The 23,554-nt window shown below is 37.9% G+C and overlaps 1 long non-coding RNA gene across 3 annotated transcripts in view; it reads left to right on the forward strand.

Moving 5' to 3' along the window:
• The first annotated feature begins 657 nt into the window (after window positions 1–657).
• Window positions 658–23,554, forward strand: part of LOC131423866 (uncharacterized) — a 169,870-nt gene continuing 146,973 nt past the window's right edge. For all 3 annotated transcript variants that reach the window (XR_009225973.1, XR_009225972.1, XR_009225974.1), the window contains exon 1: window positions 658–764. This is a non-coding gene — a long non-coding RNA (uncharacterized LOC131423866). The remainder of the gene's footprint in view (window positions 765–23,554) is intronic.

The following is a 23,554-nucleotide window of genomic DNA, read 5'->3' on the forward strand; positions in this document are numbered from 1 at the left end:
AAAGGGGTAAGAGAGGACTTGCTGTGTATTACGGTTTTGAGCAAAAGAAGTTTGTCCATTGGTGTTTTGGTTGTGAGGAAGAGAGAAGCATATGAGGTCCTATATGGAAGAGACTAACAATTAGAACTGAAGCCACAAAGAGCTAGGGACAAAGAGCTACATCAGCAAATCTCTTTTTTCCTTCATTTCTTTCCCTTCTTCCTTTTTTTCTCCTTCCTGACTTCTCTGCTTTTCTTTTTTTTTAAAAAAAATATTTTTAAAATATTTTCAAATATATTGTTGATGGACCTTTATTTTATTTATTTGTATATGGGGCCAAAAATTGAACCCAGTGCCTCATGCATGCCAGGCAAGCATGCTACCACTGAGCCACCACCCTAGCCCCTCTCTGCTTTTCTTAATATTTTTCTCTACTCTTCAGTTTCTGTAACTTGACTTTCTTTTGTGTATTTAGTCTTCAAGTAGTCACTCTGGCCCTGGACCATTTGCTGGTGTTACCCTTTGAAATGCATAAGAGAAAAAATAGATTTGTTCTTTTCATTCTTCTAAAGCAAAGTGAAATAAATTAACATGTTTACCAATCTATGGGCAGCTGCTTTTGGGCCTGGGCCCTAGATTTAGGCAATAATGGCTGAATAGAGTGGGGGTAGGGTGTGTGTTCTGGGGGCTGGACAACTGAACTTATTGGATGAGGCTGGACTACCTGAAAAAGAAATAAGGGTGGGCAGTATATCAGTCAAGGCTTTCCCAAGGAAACAGAACAGGTAGGACTCCAACTTGTCTTCCTTCCTGCCTATCTATCTATCTATCTGTTATTTATTTATCTATGGCAAGGAATTGGTTTATGCTATGGTGGGGACTGGGTAGGCAAGCTTGTAATCTGTAGGGCAGGTCTCAGGAAGGCCAGGCTGGAGAGTCCTTGGCATGAGCTCATGCTGTAGTCATATGTAGAATTTCTTCTTTCTTAGAGAAACCTTAGTTTTTCTCTTAAGGCATTTGAACTTGTTAGGAGAGGTCCTCAGGTTTTTGAGGATAATTTTCTTTGCTTAAAGTCAGTTGATAACATATGTTAATCTCCTCTCTAAAATGCTTTCACAGCAATGCCTAGATTAGTGTTTGAATTAAGAGGGGACTGTAGTCTAGCCAAGTTGAAAATTAAAACTAGTTATCACAGGAACATACTCCAAACCCTGCCTAACAACCTGACTATATAGGAATTGGAAGCACATTAGAAGAAAAAATGTTGTCTAATTTTGAACACAAAAGTTTGCTAGTATTGACTCAGCATTTCTGAGTCATGGACACATTATCTTTGTGCTTTTGTTTAAAGGGGTTGTTTTAGATGATTTATGAGGCTTCTTTCAGTTATAAAATTGTTCCTATTATTATCATGCTCAAAGGCAACAGAGATGATTAACCAAAGACAACTGTCATTGTGAAGAGAATAACCTTGCAGAATTGACAGTTTCTCTATCTACTTCTTCTTCCCAAAAGATAGCAGAATGCATTTATTAAGGCAAAGAAGTAGAGTATTTGTTTAGTCACCTACTCAATACACACAATATTAGATGCAATAGATATAAGGTGGAGTATGATACTGTAATGGATAAACATGACTATAATCTAATGATTATGAGCAAATGATCATCTCAGCACATGCAAAGTGCTGTGAGAGATATGTATAGCACTGAGTGGCATCTGAACTAAGTCAGGGATTCAGGTGGCATTTCTTGGGTGGCATGTGTTTGGAGTGGCAAGACGGTAGCTGTAGAGAGGCATACCTGCTAGGAACAGAGAAACCTTGAGAAATCCTCTAGCCCAGCTGCTGAGGTGGACAGAACTATCATCACACAACTTCATGGGCTATTTAATACCTGGCAAAATGTCACAAGTTTCCAGGGAAAAATGTTGGCGTGTTTTGGGGCAATGGGAGAAGTCATACTTGATCAGAACCTTAAAAGAAGAAAAAATATTTCTAGGAGCACAGGATGGGGAGGGTGGTCGGGATAGGCACGATCAGAGGGACACTTTTGGGCAAAAGATAAAACACAGTGGGTTTAGGGGTGAGATGGAAGGTGGATCATCTGTTTGTTTCCAGGGTATGTTGTATCTCTAAACTGTAGAAATATCCTATATTAATAGATACTATGTTGAAATTCAGAATGTTTATGCATGACTGTCATTTTAAGATAATTGTGTTCTATAGAATTATTCTTAAGATATGGGTAATTTTACACTAGATTTATTAATTTGATTTCAAGCAAAATTGCACTAAAATACTTTTGTCCATTTTTTTTCCCCCATAGTTTTGGTTCTTCTATCTGCCAGAGTTTTCTGGTTGCATTAATGTTTCTTTGTAACACAATCATATTCACTTTCTTCAGCATACATAATGTTAAATTTCCAAGCTGTTATTAGAACCCAGCAGTTCTGATAATCCTTGTTTACTCTTGCTCTTTTAAATATTGATTGGAAGCAGAATTTTTTCATGCTGATATACCCATGCATTGTGAAAGCTGTCATTGAGAGTGTCAGTTGTTTATTTATGCAAACCTTAAATCATCCAAAGGCTTTTTGAATAAGAATTTTATCTGCTCAGGACATATTACCATGTTGTTTTCATTTGCAGTGTTATGACCCATCACCAATATTCTCAGACATCCAGATGAAGTAGATGGCAGATTGTACTTGTTTGTGATTCTTTGTGTGTGTATCTGTGTGTTGTGTTTTCAGTGGATGTTTCCTGTAAAGTGATAAAGGGCCCCAGAAAAATGCTAATATATGGCTTTCTCTGGATTTTGTGCTCAATGGCTCTCTATTCTATATATGAAAGTATGTGAATACCCTGTGCACAAGTAGTGCATCATATTTGGGTGAAGCACTACTTCTTTGCATTGTATTAAAAAATACTGCAGATTATGAGCACCTTATTACAACAGAAATATGTTGTAGTTTGAGTGTTCCCATCCAAGTTCATATGTTGAAACTTCATGATCAGTGTAACAGTGTCACCTTTGAGAGGTGATTAGGACATGAGGGACTTTCCCTTTTACATAGTATTAGGTGCCTTTATAAAAGAGCTCAATGGCGAGGGTTCATCCTTCTTTGTCCTTCTTCCTTCTGCCATGTGAGGACACAGCACTCTTCCCTGTTGGATATATCAACACTTAAGTTGTCATCTTGGATGCAGAGATGAGACCCTCACCAGACTGTGAACCTACTGGCACCTTGATATTGGATTTCTTAGCCTTCATAATGGCAAGAAATACTTCTGTTTTTTTTATAAGTTACCAAGTCTGTAGTATTTTGTTACAGTAGCACAAAAAGACTAAGGCAAAATGTATTTATCTAAATTTAGTATTAGCAAAAGTTTTAATGTAACTCCCTATTTTTACTTTAATATATTTCTCCCTCCCTTTCTTCCTTCCTTCCATTTTTGTTAGTTCAATGATTTTACCTCCATTCTCCTCCTGGTATGTCTATTTAATACTTGTCACCCTGAAGGCTATACTCTTGGTGTTGTAAGTTAGAAAGAAAAAATAAATACTACACATAATTAAGCACTTTTGAGTACTTATTATGTGGCCAGCACTCTTCCATGTATTTTATATGCATTAGCTTACTTAATCTGCACAGTAATTGAATGGGAAAAAATACATTTATTACCTTCATCTTACAGGTGTGGAAACTGAGTCTTAAAGAAATCCAATAATTTCACAGAGCTGCATAGGGATTAAGGAGAAGAAGACTTAATCCATATTCTTAATCCTATTCTCACTGTGTTATCTAACTAAACCTAGTAGGAAAAGTGACAGAGACACATATATGTAAGAAATAAGATAAAAATAGATGCAATGAGAGACTTTTGTACCAAGTGCTGCTGGAGCTCAGAAGAGGGAGGCAGCTGTGAGGATGTTGGCTCTCGTCATATGCCTTGGTGGAGGGGGAAGATTTTGAGAGAGACAGGTAAAGAGCACATTCCAGCTAGAGTTACCTTGTTTGGATGGGCCAGTGAGTACACTGGGAGCAGTCCTGGGAGGGCGAGTCAGAGCTGTGTTGTGTGAGGCTTTAACTATAAGCAGAGAAGTTGGTGGTTAACATAACATGACCAATGCAGTGATTTGAAAAATCATGGACATTCTGTAGAAAGGGTTAGCATGTGAGAGTTCAGAATTTGGGAGGGTGGTTAAAATTTAGTGAGAGAGACTAGAGGCTTGAGTTCAAGTGCTGGATTTGGGAATGAAAGCAAGGGAGAGAGAGAACAGAATAAGAAGCTGAATAGTGCATAGTTGGACTTGGTAACCTTTTGCAGGAACAGTGAGGTCTCTGGTTTCACAAGGCACTGTGACTGCAGGATAATGGTTATACCATACATTTACACAGGAACAGGCTTGGGGAGAGCAGCGGAGATGCCTTTGTGTTTTGACCTGTTCGTGGTCCACTACTTGATAGGAAGCAATGCGTAGAGAGCAAGGACTTTTAAGAGGCCATCAGTGCCCAGCCTGGATTGTTTGGACTTCCTTCTTTGCTTTCTCTCTGTTCTTTCATGTTTGGCCCCCTTACCATTTGGAAAGTTTTCCAATGCCTGAACCAACTGCTTACTACATATCTTCTCCTTCCAACTGTTCTATCAAACTCTTGAAGTTATACTCTTAGCTGTTGTATTAATGTGGGGCTGAACCTTTAGAAATATCAATACACATTTTGGCTGACCTTAGTAAAACAAAATGAAAACAAAAACAAAGCTAAACCAAAACAGGACAGAGCAAATAACCTATAGCCTTTAAAGAGAAGCGGGGAAGCCATGCTACAGAAACAATGCTGTCTACACTTACCTGCAGAGATTCTTCTCATATTTGCCAAAGGAAACCTGAGAGTGGTTCTTTGTAATGATTAGAGTAGGGTCTGTCGCCAGCAGATTAGTTGGGATAAAAATTAACTCTAGATAAAGGAAACATAAAGGGTTTGGTTTTCTGGACTGAATACATAGAAGTTAAAGAACTGTATGAAGAGAGGCCCCAGTGAATCAGTCAAAGTGAAAGCATTGAAACATTGTTCTGAATGTTATATTACAGATTGCAAGTTCAGGATGCTTAGGAAAAGCTTTATTGTATCATATTCCTCAAATCCCATTAGCTCTCAGATAATGGAATTGGTATAAGGAACAGTATTTTTCAAAATTCCTTCCCTCCATCTATAAGATTACAACTCCTTCCTGACAAGTATTTTATTGAAACTCATAGGGAACAGTTTTAAGATCTAGTTATTTCCTCTGTTAGTGATTAATGTTATTCATTTCAGACATCATCAAATATTTTGCCTTTATTTTTCTTCTTCCAGATGTGCTATAATTTAGACTAAGTCTGTGCCCTCTAGGTGTCTCTCTGGTGTTCTGCAAGTTTCCTGTTAGCATCTGTTTCTGTCTTTTACAGCCATCTCTCTATATTACTCATCTTATTTTGTGTGTGTTCTGCCAAAAGTATGTTTGTGGGTCACATGACCAATAGATCCACACTGCCAAATTCACTCCTGGCACCCTCTGCAGACTGAGGACTACTTAGGAATGTGAACTCTTGTCTTTAATCATATTATCTTTCACCCCTAATAATAACTCTGCTTCTAAACTCAGGGCGACTCATTGTCACTGGGGTGGTCTCTGTGACCTCCTTTCTTCTCTAGTTGAGTTAGGTGAGAACTCTCATAGACCTCTGTGTTTCAAAATCTCTACATGTGTTGTAATCCCTCTGTCCTTGAGCACAGAGGTTGTATCAATTTTTTTATCTTTAGGATGTTGCACTATTTCCAGCACATAATGAGTTCCTTGAGAAAGACCTGTGGAATGAGAAACATAGGCACCATAAAGGACTGTTTACTTATATATGTTAAAAATGTATGCTTTGGAAAATGGACTCAGATATTGCTAATGAACAAGTTCATTTTCAGCCTTTTCCCAAGTCCCCTTTCTGAGGCATCTTCCTCCACACCAGTTCACCTCATCTGACGCTAGTGACCTTGTGCCATCTTTCTGTATTGCTTAAAGCTCAAAAATGTCCATTGCTTTTCTTCCTGTCATCCTTTCATTCCTGTGGCAATAAGTAGTTATCAGAAAAAGCCTCCAAATCTCTCCATAAAAACCAGCCTACATGCTACTGGATTTGTTATTGGGGCAGGGGTAGTTTTTATTGGTTCTTTTTAGTTATATATAACAGTAGAATTCATTTTGACATAATTATACAAGCATGGAACATATCTTATTCTAATTCAGACCCCAGTACCTCTCCTTCCCCTTCCATCCATCAATCTTTCTGCCATTTACCCACAGTTATTATTTTTTTAAATTAATATCTTGTGGATGTACACAATGATGAGATTCACTGTGATGTATTCATCCATGTACATAGGAAAGTTATGTTAGATTTATTTCCCTGTCTTTCCTATTCCGATCTTCCTTCCCTTCCCTTCACTCCCCTTTGTCTAATCTATTAAACTCCCGTTCTTCATGCCTCCTTTATTTTAGCTTCCACACATCAGAGAAAACATCCAACTTTTGTCTTTTTGGGATTGGCTTATTTCACTCAGCATGATAGTCTTTGGATCCAGTCATTTACTAGCAAATGTCATAAAGCCATTCTTCTTTATGGCTGAGTAATAGTCCACTGTAAATATATACCACAATTTCTTTATCCATTCATTTGTTGCAGGGCATCTAAGTTGGCTGCATAGATTAGCTATTGTGAACTGTTATGCTATAAACAGTGATGAGGCTGCCTCACTGTAATATGCTGATTTTAAATTCTTTATGTACTGAGGAGTGGGTCAATGGTAGTTCCATTCCTAATTTTTTGCAGAGTCCTCATACTGCTTTCCAGAGTGGTTATACCAGTTTGCAGTCCCACCTATAATGTATGAGTGTAGAGAATAGTTGTTTGAGGGTGGATTTCATTAGGATATTCTCTTGCCTGCCATCTCTATGTCCCCATTCTTTGTTAGAGAATATGTTAAGTACTTAGCGCAATTCCTGGTTCATGGAAAGAGAACCCAGGTTCCTCTATAGGCTCATCTATTGCCATTTCCCTCTGCATGCTCTGCTCCAGCCCCAGCCCCACTAGCTGTGCTTACCTTTGTATGCATAGACAAACCTGCATACTAGCCCATCATTCAGCAGTGCCACCCCCTCCCCTTCACCTGGCTAACCTCTACTTATTCTTAAGGCCTCCACACAGATAGCACTTTACTCTGTAAGGCTTGCCTGAAGTCGTCTGGATGTTAGAGACCTTCTTCATGTGCTTTCATAGCATCTTAATCCTCTGTCCTAGAATTGTATAACAGAAGCACAGGTGGCATAACATGCTAAAGGCAGGACTTGAGTCAAACTGCCTGGGTTGAAATCCAAGCTCTGCTAATTACTGGGTCTGTAAACTTGGGCACATTTCACTTAACCACTCTATACTTCAAGTTTATCATCTGTAAAATGGAAATGGGCATAGTATTTTATCACATTTAGGCTTTATAAGGAATAAATGAATCATTTAGAGGATTTAAAATGATGCTAAAATATAAAATATGTACATTTTCTTGTATATACCTTTGATTTTATTGTTTTTATAATTTTCTCTTTTTACTATATGGAACGAGTTTTTCATAATAATATGTTGGGACTATGTCAATTTTTCTTAGCATTATATACCTCAAAATTTCTGCAGTGCAGATGGCTACTTATGATCTCCACAGAGGTTGGAACCTAATTCCATTGCTAGCAGAGTACAAATATAGGTTCTACCAAAGGAAGGTATTCTGTCTAGACTGTGCTGTGCAAAGGAGCTGGAAGTTCTTGGGTATTGGAAGCTGTGGAAGCAGCTGATTAGGGCTCCTGCAGAATGGGCCTGCAGAAGTTGAAGATAAAAACAGACTGCAAGCCAGAGGTGGTCACATCAGTGCAGGTTCCTGCAATGCTGGGTCGTCACTCTCTCGTCCAGTGAGGAGGTCCATGGAACAGAGTAGAGGAGAGTGTGGCCATGGAGTCTCTAATCAAGACCTCCGGAGACCAAGTAGGAAGCAGGTCTGATTTTATTGCACAGTTACTATGTGTATGTGTGTATATGTATATGTATGTATGTATATATATATATATATATATATATATATTTTTTTTTTTTTTTTTCAGGCAGTAGCTAAGCAGATTATAGGTAGCTACCAATACAATTTCTGGCCAACTGTCTTTGCAGCAACTAATCAAGGAGCGGACTATGGAGCAAACCCAGGGACTGCAACACGCAGCCTCACGCCCTGACACAGCCTCACACCCAGGGCTGTGCCTACAGGGTAAGTGATTTGAAGCTCATGCCCAGCACAGGGGAGTAGTTTGCCACTCAGACACCCTTAACGTAAGCCATGCATGCAGTACTCCATGCACTTGTCGCCATACAATGGTGTTAGTAGCCTCCTAAAATTCCCGATTTCTGTAGGACACACTTGTTACTCCTGTACCCCACATTCCTCACAAATTTTTAAAAATACATTGGAAGTCTAAAATACCTAGAGTAGTGTCTGCTTTCCTTACCTAACAGTAAGGAAGTACAGTATTTTCGGAAATCACATAGATGTAGATTAGAAATTTAGAAAAAGGAAAATGAAGATGATACATTCTTTGTCAATATAGGAACTATATGTTATTTTCCTGTGCATTCATGATAGGCTAAAAATGTTTGTTTATTCAACAGTATTTATTAAGAAGACATTTTTCCCAGGAGTTGTGGCATATGCCTGTAATCCCAATGACTCAGAAAGCAGGAGGATCCCAAGTTCAAGGCTAGACTGGGAAATTTAGAAAGGACTGGGGATATAGCTCTATGGAAAAGTGCCCCTGGGTTCAATCTCCAGTACCAAAACAAACAATTAAACAGAACAAACAAACTAAACAAGAAAATGTTCTGTATATTATTTTAGGCCACGAAACAATCATGTGAGTTTGTATATGTGTGTGTGTACATGCACACATGTAGAATTTCAAGATGCTCTTGATTATATAAAACATCCAACATATTTTTTTTCCTCATATAATTGTAAGACCACTGTAAACCTCCCTTATGTCCCCTTCCTTATGTGGAGGCACTCTATATTTCTCTTCATAAATGCCTGCTCCCTTTATTAACAAGATGGTTCTCTCCTTTATGTCATATTCCAGGAAAATGCAAGGCAGAAATTCCAACACTTCAACATAAGAAAAAAAAACCCAAGCAAAAAACTATATACTCTGAGAGAAGCGATAACTGAATACTGACCTGAGAATCAGGAATTGAATGATAATCCTATATCTACTTCTTAGAACCTTCACTAAGCAACCTCTCTGTATCCAATTTTCTTCATTTATAAAAAGGCAGGATTAGACTAAATTGTTTTGAATGTACACTTGGACTCTGTACTACCATATGTGTGGCTTTCCCTTAATTTTCCCAAGACTAGGCATCACATGATAGCTCCATAGTATCATCAAGTGCTAAGGATACTGCTCTTTTTTTTTTGAAAAAAATATACATATTAATTATAGGTGGACACAATACTTTTATTTTATTTTTATGTGGTGCCAGGGATCGAACCCAGTTCCTCACACATGCTAGGCACATGCTTGACTACTGAGCCAGACCCCCAGCCCCAGATACTGCTCTTTTTAAAATTATCTCCTTATTCTGTTTGTTAGGCATTTTTATTATAATGTGCCTTGGTGTGGATCTGTTGTGATTTTGTACATTCGGTGTCCTGTAAGCCTCTTGTATTTGATTTTCCAATTCATTCTTCATGTTTGGAAAAATTTCTGATATTGTTTCATTGAATTGTTTCATTCCTTTGGTTTGGAACTCTATGCCTTCCTGTAACCTAATGATTTTCAAATTTGGTCTTTTTATGTTATCCCATAATTCCTGAATGTTCTGCTCATGGTTTGTTACCATCTTCACTGTGTGGTCAACATTCTTTTCAAGATTATATATTTTGTCTTCATTGTCTGAGGTCCTGTCTTCCAAGTGATCTAATCTGTTGGTGATGCTTTCTATTGATCTTTTAATTTGGTTTATTGTTTCTTTCATTTCAAGTATTTCTGTTTGTTTTTTTTCCCCAGAACCTCTATCTCCTTATTGAAGAAATCTTTTGCTTCCTATATTTGCTTATGTAGCTCTTTGTCTAAATGATCTTTTGCTGCCTGAATTTGCTCTATCATTCTTAAATTCACAGAACATTTTAATTATATACATCCTGAACTCCTTCTCTGATATTTCTTCTGTTGTGCTGGCCATGGATTCTAATAATGTAATATCTTTGTTTGTTTTGGGCACTTTCTTCCCTTGTTTTTCATGTTGTTTGTGTTTCTTCTCTTCTAGCACTGCATAACTGAGGCATCACAGTTTTTACCCTATAGGCTTATCATGTCCCTGCAGGTTCCCAATACCTCTCCTTTAAGGGGGAGAACAATGTGAACAGATCCCAATACTAACAATATACAACCTTAAACCAAATATCTGCTATTAAGACATTTAATAGCAGATATTAAACCAGTTTGTCACAATATACAGAAATGGTGAGTTCAATTATTATCTACAATATAAACAGTAGGTTTGCAAAAAGAGTCTACAGTTTCTGATGGTGGACAAAGAACAAGGGGTGAGGTGTAGGGTGAGATGTTGAGGGGGTAGGAGGTGAGGCTATAGAGTTATTAGATCTTAGGAAGCATGAAAGAGGAATCTACACTTGAATCAAAGTGTGAAATATGATATTTCAAGAACTATGTAATGTTTTGAACAACCAACAATAAAAAATTAAAAAAAAAAAACTATACCATACAGCATTAACAAACTGATTAAAAAAAAAAGAAAGAGAAATCTAAAGAAGTTGGTTAGTAGCAGGAGAATAGAGAGAAAGTGATTTGGGGGGAGACAAGTAAGTGGGAAGACAATAGAGTACAAAAAAACAAACATAAATATTAAGAGACATAAAAAATGTAAAAATAGGAGATAAAAGAATATACTACACATCTATAATATACTATTCAGACATTCCAGTCCTCAGTAGCCTAATTCATGAAAAGTACTTGGTTTCACAAACCTTGGGGATATAAAAGCAGGAAAAGAGAGAGAGAGGAAGAAAAATCTCGAAGGAAGATACAAGGATTATTTTTGTTGGAGATCAGTATCATTCCAGTTTCCCTTTGCATTCAATAGCTGGGCTTGTCTGTTGTTTGTTGGTATCTCCATCCTCAGGATGGTGAGGGTTATTAGGGTGGGAGGGTTGGTCTTGTGTGCAGGGCACCTGGAGGTGGGGTTTAGAACTTGCCGGTCCTCAATGGGAGATTGCACCCCAAGGATCTCCTGTGGGGCTCACTTGTGTGATGTGGGTGCCTGGTCTTATCTCCTTGTATTGCCTGTAGACCTCTCAATTCCTGGTCTCTAACTTAGTCTCTAAACTGTATCTCAATCACCCCCTCCATTTCTACTTCCCAATCAGGAACCTTTCTCTCCAGAGGTCTTGTGGGCTGCACCCTGGGGGCTGAACACCTGTCAGTGAGAGCTGTTTTATATTGGGCAGTTCAGTACCTGGTTTTGCAAGCTATGGATAGGCTGTGTAACTGCAAGCACTCTGCTGGGTTAGTGGTTGTGGGGAGAAGGGGGGGGGTGGGAATTTTTGGTACCTTGATAGTGCTTCTAAGCCCTAGCCAGTGTTCCAAGCTGGGAGTTACTCCAACTAAGGATGGCGACAAAGGTGTCCCAAGATGGAGGCAGCTGCTTTCAGTGATGGGATGTCGGGTCAGGTGGGGCTGGGCCATGGCATTGAGTGGTGTGTTCAGAGATGCAGCTCTGTGGCATGCAGAATTGTGGCTAGCAGCTGTCTCTGGATCCAGTGTGGTTTCCTCAGGTGCAGGCTACTGTGTATAGGGGACTATCGCAGTGGTTGCAGTGTCCCAAGATGGAGGCAACTGAGGGAGCCCCACATTGGTAGATGGGGGTCCACACGGAAGTGTTGGTTGGAGTTCCTGCGCAAGTGAGCAGCCAGGAGTTCTGCATGGGTGCAAATGTCAGTGGTCCTACTTAGGCACACAGAGGTCCTGTGTGGACAAGTGGCCTGCCCTGATGCTGAGGCCTGGAGACCTGTGCAGCACAGTGGCCGTGTTTCCTGTGTGGGAACAGCTGTCAGGGGTCCTCTAATCACTTGCAGAGAAACGATATTCCCACTAGTTGAATCCCAGGTCCTGGAGTGAAACAGAATGCAGCCTCCCACTAGCCCGCCATCTTGAATCCAGACAGGATCCTGCTAATTTTATCTGCCAATATCCTCAAAGATGCCATATCCTAGGTAGAAGGAAGATAAAAGAAAAAAAGGAAGAAATAGAGAAATAGAGATGGATATTGGCTAAGTTTACTACATTGAGCTAATAAGAGTAATTCTATCTCATTCTTCATATATTTATTCATTCAACTAGAAATACTCTGGCAGGACCTTCTGCATGTCAGACATTCTCTTTAGCTACTGGGCATTTGGTGGGAAACTGTTTTAGTTCACTTTGTGTTGCTGTGACCAAAATACCCAGCAAGAAAAACGTAGAAGAGGAAAAGCTTATTTTGGCTCATGGTTTCAGAGGTTCAGTGCATGGTTGGCAAACTCCATTGCTCTGGGGCAGAGGTCATGCAGAACTTCATGGCAGAGCACCTGTCAGAAGAAAGCAGCTCAGGACGTGACACATAGGAATCAGAGCTCTGCTAACAGGGACAAAATATAAACCCCAAAGGCAAACCTTCAAGGATTTCCAACCAAACTCTACCTTCCTACAGTTATTACCTAGTTAATCAATATCAGTAGATTAATCTAACAATTAGGTTATCACTCTCTTATTCATCATTTCACCTCTGAACATTCTTATATTGTCTCACATATGAGCTTTTGGAGGACACCTCATATCCAAACCATAACAGAAGCATACAATATATTGCCCTTTCCTTCATAGAGCTTAGTAGAAACTACTAGAATGAGTAAGGAAGCTGTATATTGAAAACAATCACAAAAATAAATATATAATTTCACCTTAGAATATATGTTCAGCTGAAAAGATTGGTTATAATAAGAGGCAACAAACTATAAAATTTTGATTACAAAGTTAAAAGCCACAAGAGAAAGTAATATTTAAGACAGAGTTAGCATAAAATGTGGGTGGATAAGAAGAGTCTTGGAATAGAAAGAATGGTGTAGTCAAAGGCTTAAGCCCCAGAAACTCCAAAATGTCAAATGTAGCTGGAAGTGTTGATTGGGGGGAACACATTGGTTGAGATAGAATTGATCAGGCAAACAGGGGCCAGAGTATACAGGGCAAGAGAGGAGAGTGGGATATTCCAGGCAAAGGGAACTGCAGCACCGACATATGGAGGTATCAGCTTTAACAGTGTGTTCAGTACCAATGATTAATAAAGGCAGAGATGAGGGGAGCTTGGGGTTGTGACTCCATCAGAAGGCTAGATCCAATTAAAGGGTATTTTGGTCCTGCTAAGAAAATCAGATTTATTGAAATTGATGGTTGATGAAGCATTGGAGGGTTGTAAAGGAAAGAGTGGGTGATGTGGTGGGCAATAGATACAGGCAGTTTGGCCAGATAAGGGCTGTAGGGAGCTCCAGCAGGTAACTGTATGGAGGGTGGACTTAAAGGAAGAAATGCAAGTTGGGGACATAAAAGAGACAATGGAAAAAGTCTAGGTAAGTGATAATAAATGCTCAGATTTTATAGATCAGCATTTTTTCTCAAGTCAAGGAACCAGGACAGAACTAATACAGCCGAGTACAAAGTACAAGGTAATTGTAGTAACAATGCCTGTCTTTAGAGCAGGTCTGGTCTGGGCCATGGTTTTGAGTTCTTCCCTTAAATTAATTCATCCTTTGTACAACTTATTATGTTTTTATACTTCTCATATTTTACCATTTTATAGAGCAAACATATAAGATTATCATGATTTTTTTGTTTTACATTTTGTTTTATCTGAGTTGACACATAATAATTGTATGTATTTATGGGATGTGGTGTGATAATTCAACACATGTACACAATGTGCAGTGATTAAATCAGGGTGGTTAGCATTTCTTTCTCCTTTAAAATGTATACTCATTGTGTTGGGATGCTTCACACTCCTCTCTTGTGTGTGTGTGTGTGTGTGTATATATATATATATATATATATATATATATATATATTTTAAAGATATATATGAATTGTTGTGAGCTATAGTCACCCTGCTGTGCTGTAGAACATTAGAACTTACTTCTGTCATTTAACTGTATTTTGGTACCTGTTCCTCAACCTTTCTCTATCCCCCTCACCTTTCTGTTCTCTAGTGACCACGGTTTTACTTTCTACTTCTATGAGGAAAACATTTTTAGCTTCTACATATGAATGAGAACATGTTATTTGTTTTTATGTGCCTGGCTTATTTCATTTAACACTTCCATTCAAGTAGCTACAAATAGCAGGATTTCATTCTTTTTTTATATCTGCATAAAATTCCATGGTGTGTGTGTGTTTGTGTATGAGTATATGTGTGTGTATGTATACGTGTGTGCGTGTGTATATATCACATTTGCTTTATCTGTTCCATCACTGGACATCCCTATCTTGACTGCTGTAAACAGAGCGGCAGTAAGTATAATTCTCAAGTATATCTTTGATATTCCTTTGGATAAGATTCATTTGATTAATAAAGAGGGGGAGCCAATTGCCTTTCACCATGACTTCTTAGGGTGTCTATTCATGAAGTGGTAGGCTCCATAAGAGGCCAGACTTATTATTATTTCTTTTTTTAAAAGATTTGGTTTGGGCCTCCTGACCCTTGGAATTGTAAACACATCCCTCCAATATTAACTAAGAATTCCATTGTGACGTATACAGGAGGCAGTCATAAAGTGAGTCCACTTGTCTCTCAAAGTGACAAAAGAGATTTAATTATTTTCTTTTCTGCTTTTCTATTATATTTGTGTGCAATCTTTGTGCTTCTTTTACACATGTGTAAATCTGTATGGTATATTCACCAAGGCTCTCTCCCTATCTTCTTTTTTTTTTCTGGTATGGAGGAATCTTTGTTGTCAACATTGTTTAATTTCCCCAGTATTAGGCACAGAGAGGTTAAATACCTTATGTAAAATCACACGGCAAGTTAGTGGTAGAGCCAGGAATTTATAAAATTAATAAAGGATTATAATGGTAAATTTTAGGTGTACTTGGCTGGCTATAACATCATTTTTCTGATCAAACACTAAGTATTGCTCTGAAGAAGTTGGTAGATATAGTTAACACCTATCATCAAGGTTGAGGAACAGGTACCAAAATACAGTTCAATGAGAGAAGTAAATTCTAATGTTCTACAGAACAGCAGGGTGACTACTCAAAACAATTATATATAATCTTTAAAACATATATATTCAAGAGAGGAGTGTGAAGCATCCCAACACAATGAGTATACATGTTAAAGGAGAAAAAAAATGCTAACCACCTTTGATGGTTTTAATCTTTGATTACTCTTGATATTATAGTTTGGATTCCTTTAATCATTTGTGACCTGTGGAGTAAAAACTGAGCTGTCCTGGAGAAGAAGGAACTCTGCCTCAAAAACAAACAAACAAAAAACCCAAAAAACCCAGTGTCAGTTCTAGCCTGAATATCGTACCCTATAGATTTCAGATCTGCCATTCCCCCAAATGCATGAACCTTAAAGCCTATGTCTCTATCCTGAGTGACATGTGTGAATGTTCAGATTCTCTATTGGCCCTGTTTCTCTGGAGAACTCAACTGATACAGACATTTTCAGGTGCTTTTTACTGTTCACTGAAGGAAGAAATGAATGGTGCTTTGGAAAAATTTTACTAATAGCAAAACTACAAATCACCTAGTGCCTTGTAAACATAATCCATTTAGTAAGTACAGTTTGATGCAATATAAATGTTTCTGTATTAAGAAAACACATTTTTTTTACTATTAGTTGAAAAATCCTTGAAAATAAGAGAAAGGAAAAGGCTTTCATGCAAAGGAGGAAATGACTTCAATTATCACGAAGTCATTACACTTTTAGAGAATTTTCTGTACCTACTTTCTTGTTCTCTATGAGTAAAAGAATTGCAATGTTTGGTGACCTAGGTGATTAAAAATTTAAAACTAGTCATAATATTATAGTTTAAACTAGGAAATAAACTATTTTCAGTAGGAGAAAGAAACAGCTAACCTACTTTTCTGGGGGGAGGTGGAAGAAAAGTAAGATTTTTAAAAAGCAATAAAATTTTCATAGAATTCTGTCAAATTTTCAAGAAATTACTGATTTTCAAAGAAAGGAACTTTTTCTCACTATTTACAAAACTAAAATGTCTTTTATTAGAGGTCTCCCCCCCCACTAAGGAACTTTCTAATAGCTCTAATTATAGTTTATCACTTTACTGTGGGAATTTTTTAAATGGGGCAAAGGAATTATAAAGGGTTATGCCATAAATGAAAAAATATGCTATTTATAAACTTAAAGAATGTTTTATTTTTAAAAAGTTAGTGTGATGCAGTAGTACTGCTACTTTTGGTCTCTAGGGCCCCTTATTAAATTCAGAATTAAACCTGTCACTTCTTTATAATTATATTTTAAATACGGAGCTGCTCCATCACCAGCTTCAGCAGGAAATTCCATTTTGGATAACCACAATACAGTTGGTTGAATATCAGAAATTTCCTACAATTCATCCTGTCTTATGATTTGGATATGTGGTGTCCCCCAAAATAGCATATATAAGACAATGTGAGAATGTTCAGAGGTGAATTGATTAGGTTATGAGAGGTGTGCCCTAATCAGTGGCTTAATCTACTGATATGGATTAACTAGGTGATAACTGTAGGATATGGCTACAGGAGATAACTCACTAGGGGCATGTCTTTGGGGCCCCTTTGTCCGCAGTGAGTGAACTCTTTCTCCCTGCTTCCCGGTGGCCATGTCTAGAGCTGCTATCCTCCTCCGCACAACTTCTGCCATGATGTTCTTCCTCACCTCAAGCCCAGAGCAACAAAGTCAGCCATCTATGGATTGAGATCTCTGAAACTGTGAATCCCAAATAAACTTTACATTCTCTACATTGTTCATGTCAGGTCTTTTGGCTACAGTGATGAAACACTAATTAAAACACACTGATATTGGTTTTGAAATAATCTCAGGAAACTCCCTGACTGACATGGACCAATGTTTGTAGTTTTCCATGGCTACTAGTATCCCTGATTTGAAATTAGAACTGAGGCATTTAGCTATTAAAAAGAACAATACTGGTACAGATGACTGTAAGAAATTGTACTGATTTTTAGATCAATTTTGTGCATAACATCAATGCATGCATAAGTTCCTTTCACTCTAATTTTGAAAACTGCAATTCTTCCAGTGTTTTTCATAAAATAGCATATTTCTTTTTAAAAGGAGTATTAAGCTATAAGACTTAATTTACTTTATTTTTATTTTTTTGATTTTGATTTTTTTGGGGGTCCCAGGGATTAATGCTAGGGCACTTAACCACTGAGCCACATCCTCATCCCTTTTTTAAAATTTTATTTAGAGATAGGGTTTCACTGAGTTGTTTAGTACCTCACTAAGTTGCTGAGGCTGGTTTTGAACTCACAATCTTCCTGCCTCAGCCTCCCAAGCTACTCAGATTATAGGCATGCATTACTGTGCCTAACTATGACTTAATTTATTAAAGCTGTCTCTTATTGTGCTTCTTGACAGTAATACTTTTGCTACTGTAAACTGAATTTTCTATTTCTATTTGTCAAAATTTATTTAGGGTGGTTTTCAAATCAAAATCACCTTCTCTCTTTCTGTCTTTACACACACACACACACACACACACACACACACACACACAGCCAAACTGTCAAACTCTAGTGGGAAGTCACAAACTGTTATAGGAGAACTTGGACTCATGTCCTAGATCTATCACTTACTATGAATGTGAGCTTAAAAATCTCTTGATCTTTCATCCTCAGTTTCCATTATTGCAATAGGAGAATAATAATAACACATGATGAGTAAGAATTGATTTGATAGCTATTAAAAGTGATTTCTTTGGATTTAGTAGAGTAGAAAAGCAGACAGTAGGGAAATAGGCATTTATGACAATCACTGACAATAGCTCTTCAAGAATACTGAACAACTTCTGGGTTTGAAGCATTGTACTTGGTGACAAGAGTGTTACAAATTCAAGAAATGAGCCCTCTGCACTTTAAGCAATATGCTCGATTCTCATTTATTCAGGGATTCATAAGCACATTGTGACCTAAAATGCAGATGTATGAGTTTCATGGGCACTCTTCAAGGCCCTTCAGGTCCTGTGATTCTAAGAAGGCTAAAAGGTGTGTCTTAAGTGTATGGTGGCTGTAGTGGGAGGGACATCAAATGCACAGGCAGACAGAGTGATTTTTTTTTCTCTGCAGAATTTCATAACCAGTTGTTTGCGGTAATAAAACTCTTAGCAATAAACGGATGCAAGATCAAAGTGATTACTTATTTTGAGGGGAAGAAAGCTGGGGATCTTGTAAAACACTTGTTTCTTCTAAACACTTCTTATTGTCTAGGCAAGTTTTTATGGGAAGGTTACTGCCTAGTTAGAAGCTGAAAGAGATAAGAGGAATATAAGATTAATTATTACTTTGTGTAAGGAATAAAGGCAACTTAATTCTCCTGTTCCTCTTCTTTTACTGTCCCATAACAAAGAGTCACGTGTCTTCTATCTCCAGAGGGCCAAAGCCTGAGCTTAGAGTGTTCAAACAGACCTCAAATAGCCTCAGAAACCACTGAATCAAGTTATTCTCCAGTACCACCACAAGTTTGTACTATTGGAAAACAGAGCACTTTGCTCTGAATTGTAATTCTTTTTTTTTTATGTTGCAAGGTTACTTACTATTCTTGAAAAGACAGATGGGAACAAATGATAGTCCCTTCTTAAATATTTATCCTGCTAAAGATATATTCATGAATCTATTGAAATAAAAGAATTTGGCTACAGTTTTCCTACAAGATATATTGTGAGCATACTTTATTAGTAGTGTTGAAGTAAATATATATATATATATATATATATATATATATATATATATATATATATATATATATATCAGTTACCTCCAGTGGAAATATTTTCATCTAAAGTTGATATTTTTGAGGTCATTGTGGTAGTATATACGTTCTGAAACTATAATATTAAGGTACAGTCAGTGTTGCATAATATCACAATGCTAGGCCACACATCTGCAAAGACAACTATATCGCCCTACTTAAGTAAAATGTAATATAAGTTTATTGAATTGTATTTATAAATTTCCCCAGCCTGTACATACCAATATACATAATTTTTTCATATCTAGGTAGGGGACATTCTTGTTGGGGTTTTTAGCTCCCGTTCCCTCTTGACCTGCGGGAGAGATAGGGAGAGCACGCCCCGACCAGGATGAACCAAGAAAGGAAAGGCCGACTGACCGCCCGCACCCAGCCCTCCCCCACCAGAGGACAATCAGAGACTTCAAGGAGACCAGTCAAAGCAGGATCTCAGTGTATTGAAAAAACACACACAGCTAATATAATGTACAGGAGCCAATCAGGATAAAGGTCAGCAGGGTGGGGAGAGTTCACGTGTACACCCATCCTACAGGCAGTAATAGGAGACACAAGGGTTCTGAGCCTATCCTAGAGGTGGTCTGATTTTTTGTCACAACCTAGGCAATGCCTTCTGGCTGATCCCCAGGTGCTATCTTGGGCACATGTGGCCCCAGGACCAGGAAGTGGGTAGCAAGTTAGGTTTTCTCTTTTCTGATGCAACATGCCCCACATGTTGCATGCCCTACATCAAGTTAGGTTTCCTCCTTTCTGATGCAACATGCTTCACATGTTACATCATGCCCTACAGTTCTGAGTATCTTATTGAGTCAGTAAAAGAGTAAAGAAAGTTGTAAAGCATACCATGAGTGGAATTTGGAGAGGTAGGGAGAAACTAGACGATATGGGCCTTGGAGAACATCGTAATCAGTTTACTCTTAAGAACAATCTGGAAATCATAGAAATGTTTTAGGCTAAGAATGTGAAGGATCTAAGACTCTGCCCTACTAGATAATATAATACTACAGATCCAAATTTTCTGGAAGAAGACATGAGGCCCATGGGTCAGAGACAGGCGACATTGTTCCTTATTCAAGTCATGCAGCATGAGCATCAGCATATCTGTGCCACTCTCTTTGCCCCTAAGTCCTACAATTTGAATAGGCCCAGATGGACATGTGCACCTTCACTTTCTTATATGAGAGAAGACTTGAGTTTGAGAAGCTCAAATATTTTATGAACAATAAACTTATAAAAGAGGCTTTACTTTTACTCTGCTGGAAAATAAACCATTCTGGCCTTTTGTTCTGGAAAAAAACATTATCTCTTATCTTTCAAAATTGTTAGCTCTTTGCTCTGGACTATTGTACCGTATTATGTTCCAAGGCTGTTTACTATTTAAACGTACTTGAAAAGATAGATAAACGACAGTCTCTGCTTACAGTGTAAATAAATGTGAAATACCCATGGAGAATTATCTCCCCAAATATCCACTTCTTGTTTCCATACTGCTCACTTGTGCAGAATTTTCTTATGTTGGGTAGTCTGTTCAATCTGACCAACCAAAGGGGAACCAAATATATTTCATATTTCTCATAAAACAGCAGAACTCCAATTAGTAAAAAGAGTCCTGCATACTATACAGACTAGAACCACCCCTTCAGTGCTCTGGACATAACCAACTGAATAAACCATGTAATCGAGAGGGTATGTTGTGGAAAGTCAGGTGGTTCTTTTTTTTAAGCTTCTGTGTTAACTTTATATGCTTGGCTCTAGGCATTAATCCAAATATAGGAGAAATATTTGTGATTTTACAGACTATTTTGTCCTTCAAGGAAGGAGTAGAAGGCAATTCCCTCATCCATGACTACCCTGGTCATGAATTAAGGCTGACCTGAATGTCTCCTAGGGCCAAAGTGATGACAATGGTCACTTCAGGTCAAGCCAAGGACAAATTTTATGTCACCTTTTGTAATTGTCTGATCACATTATAGGAATAACTGCCTACAGGGTGTGTATGAATAACAAGTCAGTTATTACTCCAGGAAGCCTCTTCAAGTAAGCATGTCTCCATAGTCATCTGAAGCCTACATAATATACCTGTTTTTAATCTGTTTCTTTAAATCCTTGAAGATCTCTTACTTCAACCTTAAGATGCAAGTTACCATTTTTTTTTTCTTTGAAGGAGAGAAACACTCACTACTTAATTCTTAAAAAGAACATTCTGGCAATGTGTGGAGAATGGGTTAGGAATGAGTACGTGTAGAGACATGGAGCCAGCTAGGAAGATTTTCCTGGCTGGAGATAATGCTGGATTGTGCTAGGAAAGGTGTTTGTGTAGATGGAGAAAAGTGGACAATTCTAGATAAATTCTTAAGGAAGAGCTGATAGGATTTGCTGATGGGCGAGATGTAGTGTCTTGCATTTGGACAAAACTGAGACTTGGTGTGTTTTCTGAGCTACCTGCCCCGCAACACTACAGTTATGGTCCTGCAGGGGGCAGTCACTGGCTGCAACAGCCCTGAGCCTGAGCATTTTAGGATATTTAAAGGCAAAAACTGCAAAAACCACATCCAGGTTGAGGAGCTGCAAGCAAGTAGGTACAGAAGCTGAATTGGGCAGTTAGCAAGACAATGTAATGGGTACATTGGTATTTCCCAGGGGACTTTCCAGATTGGCACAGCAGCAAGCAAACAGAAGGGAAGTGGGTCAAAATGACCCTAAATCAGTACAAGTTAGAGAATGGTTACTAATGTCTAGACAATCAATCTCTCTGACAAGGTACATTGCCCAAGAAAAATGGAAACCAAAGAGAAGAATTTTACATTATATAAGAATTGCTATTTTCTGTTGCCAATTGTGCTGTGCTAGGTAACTATTAATGGGTTCAGAGGCGGGGCTTTCCCATGCAAGAAGCATTTCTTACATGATATGGAGTCTCAGAGTAAAATGGAGTCTATTTGGTCATTGCCCATAACAGTAGTAGATGAGAGAACAAAAGGAACCATGGGTGACTACTAAATTTATGGCGTTAGCATCTTAGCCTGTTTCCTGAGATGTGAAGATTGGTGGGAGGAGAAGTTAGTTAGGAGGTAACCAAAAGCCTTGTTTTGAACACAGCTTTTAATAATGCCTACCACACAGCAAATCTAGTTTGCTCAACCCTAGGACATTTCAAAAAAGATTGCATTTGGAGCTTTCAAAGCAAATGCAATATGAAGGTTCTTTTATTGGGTTAGCCAAATGAAACTATTAAGCATGAGAAGTATAAAGAGAATCCTCTTTCTCTGTTCCCCACAAAAAATGGAGATCCTCTTTCTCTCCCCCTCCCTAAATATATAGGACACATGGACTCAAATGCATTTCATCACTTTATTCTAACCTGAAAGTGCTAGCCCTTCTGCCATTGCCCAGTAATATCTTTGATATTGACTCTTACCTTCATTTGCCTTGTTTTTCAAGGGTGGCATGATTTACTGGTTGATTGGACTTACTGGGACGCTCCAATCATTATGGATACCCTAAGTCTCAGTAATTGTTGAATGAGCTGTAAATTCACAGCAATCAAATTCATTTGTTCTTGTGGACAGTTGGCCATAATGGCCAGAAGTGCAGATCATAATTGCCAAGATCAAGCTATTTCCTGAAGTTATTGAGAATAAATCTGTATAATAAGTGTATTAGAAGAAAAAGAGGAGATTATACTTATAAAATGGTAAGGTCTAGGGTTTTTCTGTGTTTTCAAGTATTCTGTGGTCAATACATTCTTTTCATAATAACACATTACATAAAATTGTGAAATATGTATACACACACATAAAACATATGCATATGTACACGTGAGCGAGCACACGCACGTGGACACACAGACACACATACATACACACACACACATACATACACACACAATTTTGGAGGATGGCTCTCATTTTTTAAATAAGCATAACTCAGGAGAAGAGAAATTGGGAATGGCTTGGCCAAGGACTTTGACTTTTCATTTCACATATTATGATATTTTGGTTATTTTCATCATGAACATTTGTTAAATGAAATTAAAAAGTCTCAAATTTATAACATGGAGTAAAAAGTTTTAAAAAGGGGAAAAATGTAAATATTATCAATTCACACACAGATGTGCAGGGTATGCAAGATGCAAATCGGGGTATTACATGAATAAAGCCTTCTGAAATTGTGCAGTGACCAACCACAAAACTACACAGCTCATGGGGCCCTTAGTCTTCTGTCTCTAAGCAGGTGATTTGTGTTGAACTGAAATCAAATATATGTGGTGAAGAGAAAACATGTTGATTGGTTTTTAAAGAAAAAAAATTAACTTGAATGAGCTTTAAAAGCTCTTTGTAGCCCAAGAAACTGTTGCAATTCAAAAATTTCACTTTTAAAGTTTATATAACCATAATATGTAGAAC

Source organism: Marmota monax, unplaced genomic scaffold (genome assembly GCF_021218885.2).
Source record: "Marmota monax isolate L192 unplaced genomic scaffold, Marmota_monax_Labrador192_F-V1.1 WCK01_AAM20220418_F8-fsc00012, whole genome shotgun sequence".
Classification (NCBI taxonomy): domain Eukaryota; kingdom Metazoa; phylum Chordata; class Mammalia; order Rodentia; family Sciuridae; genus Marmota; species Marmota monax.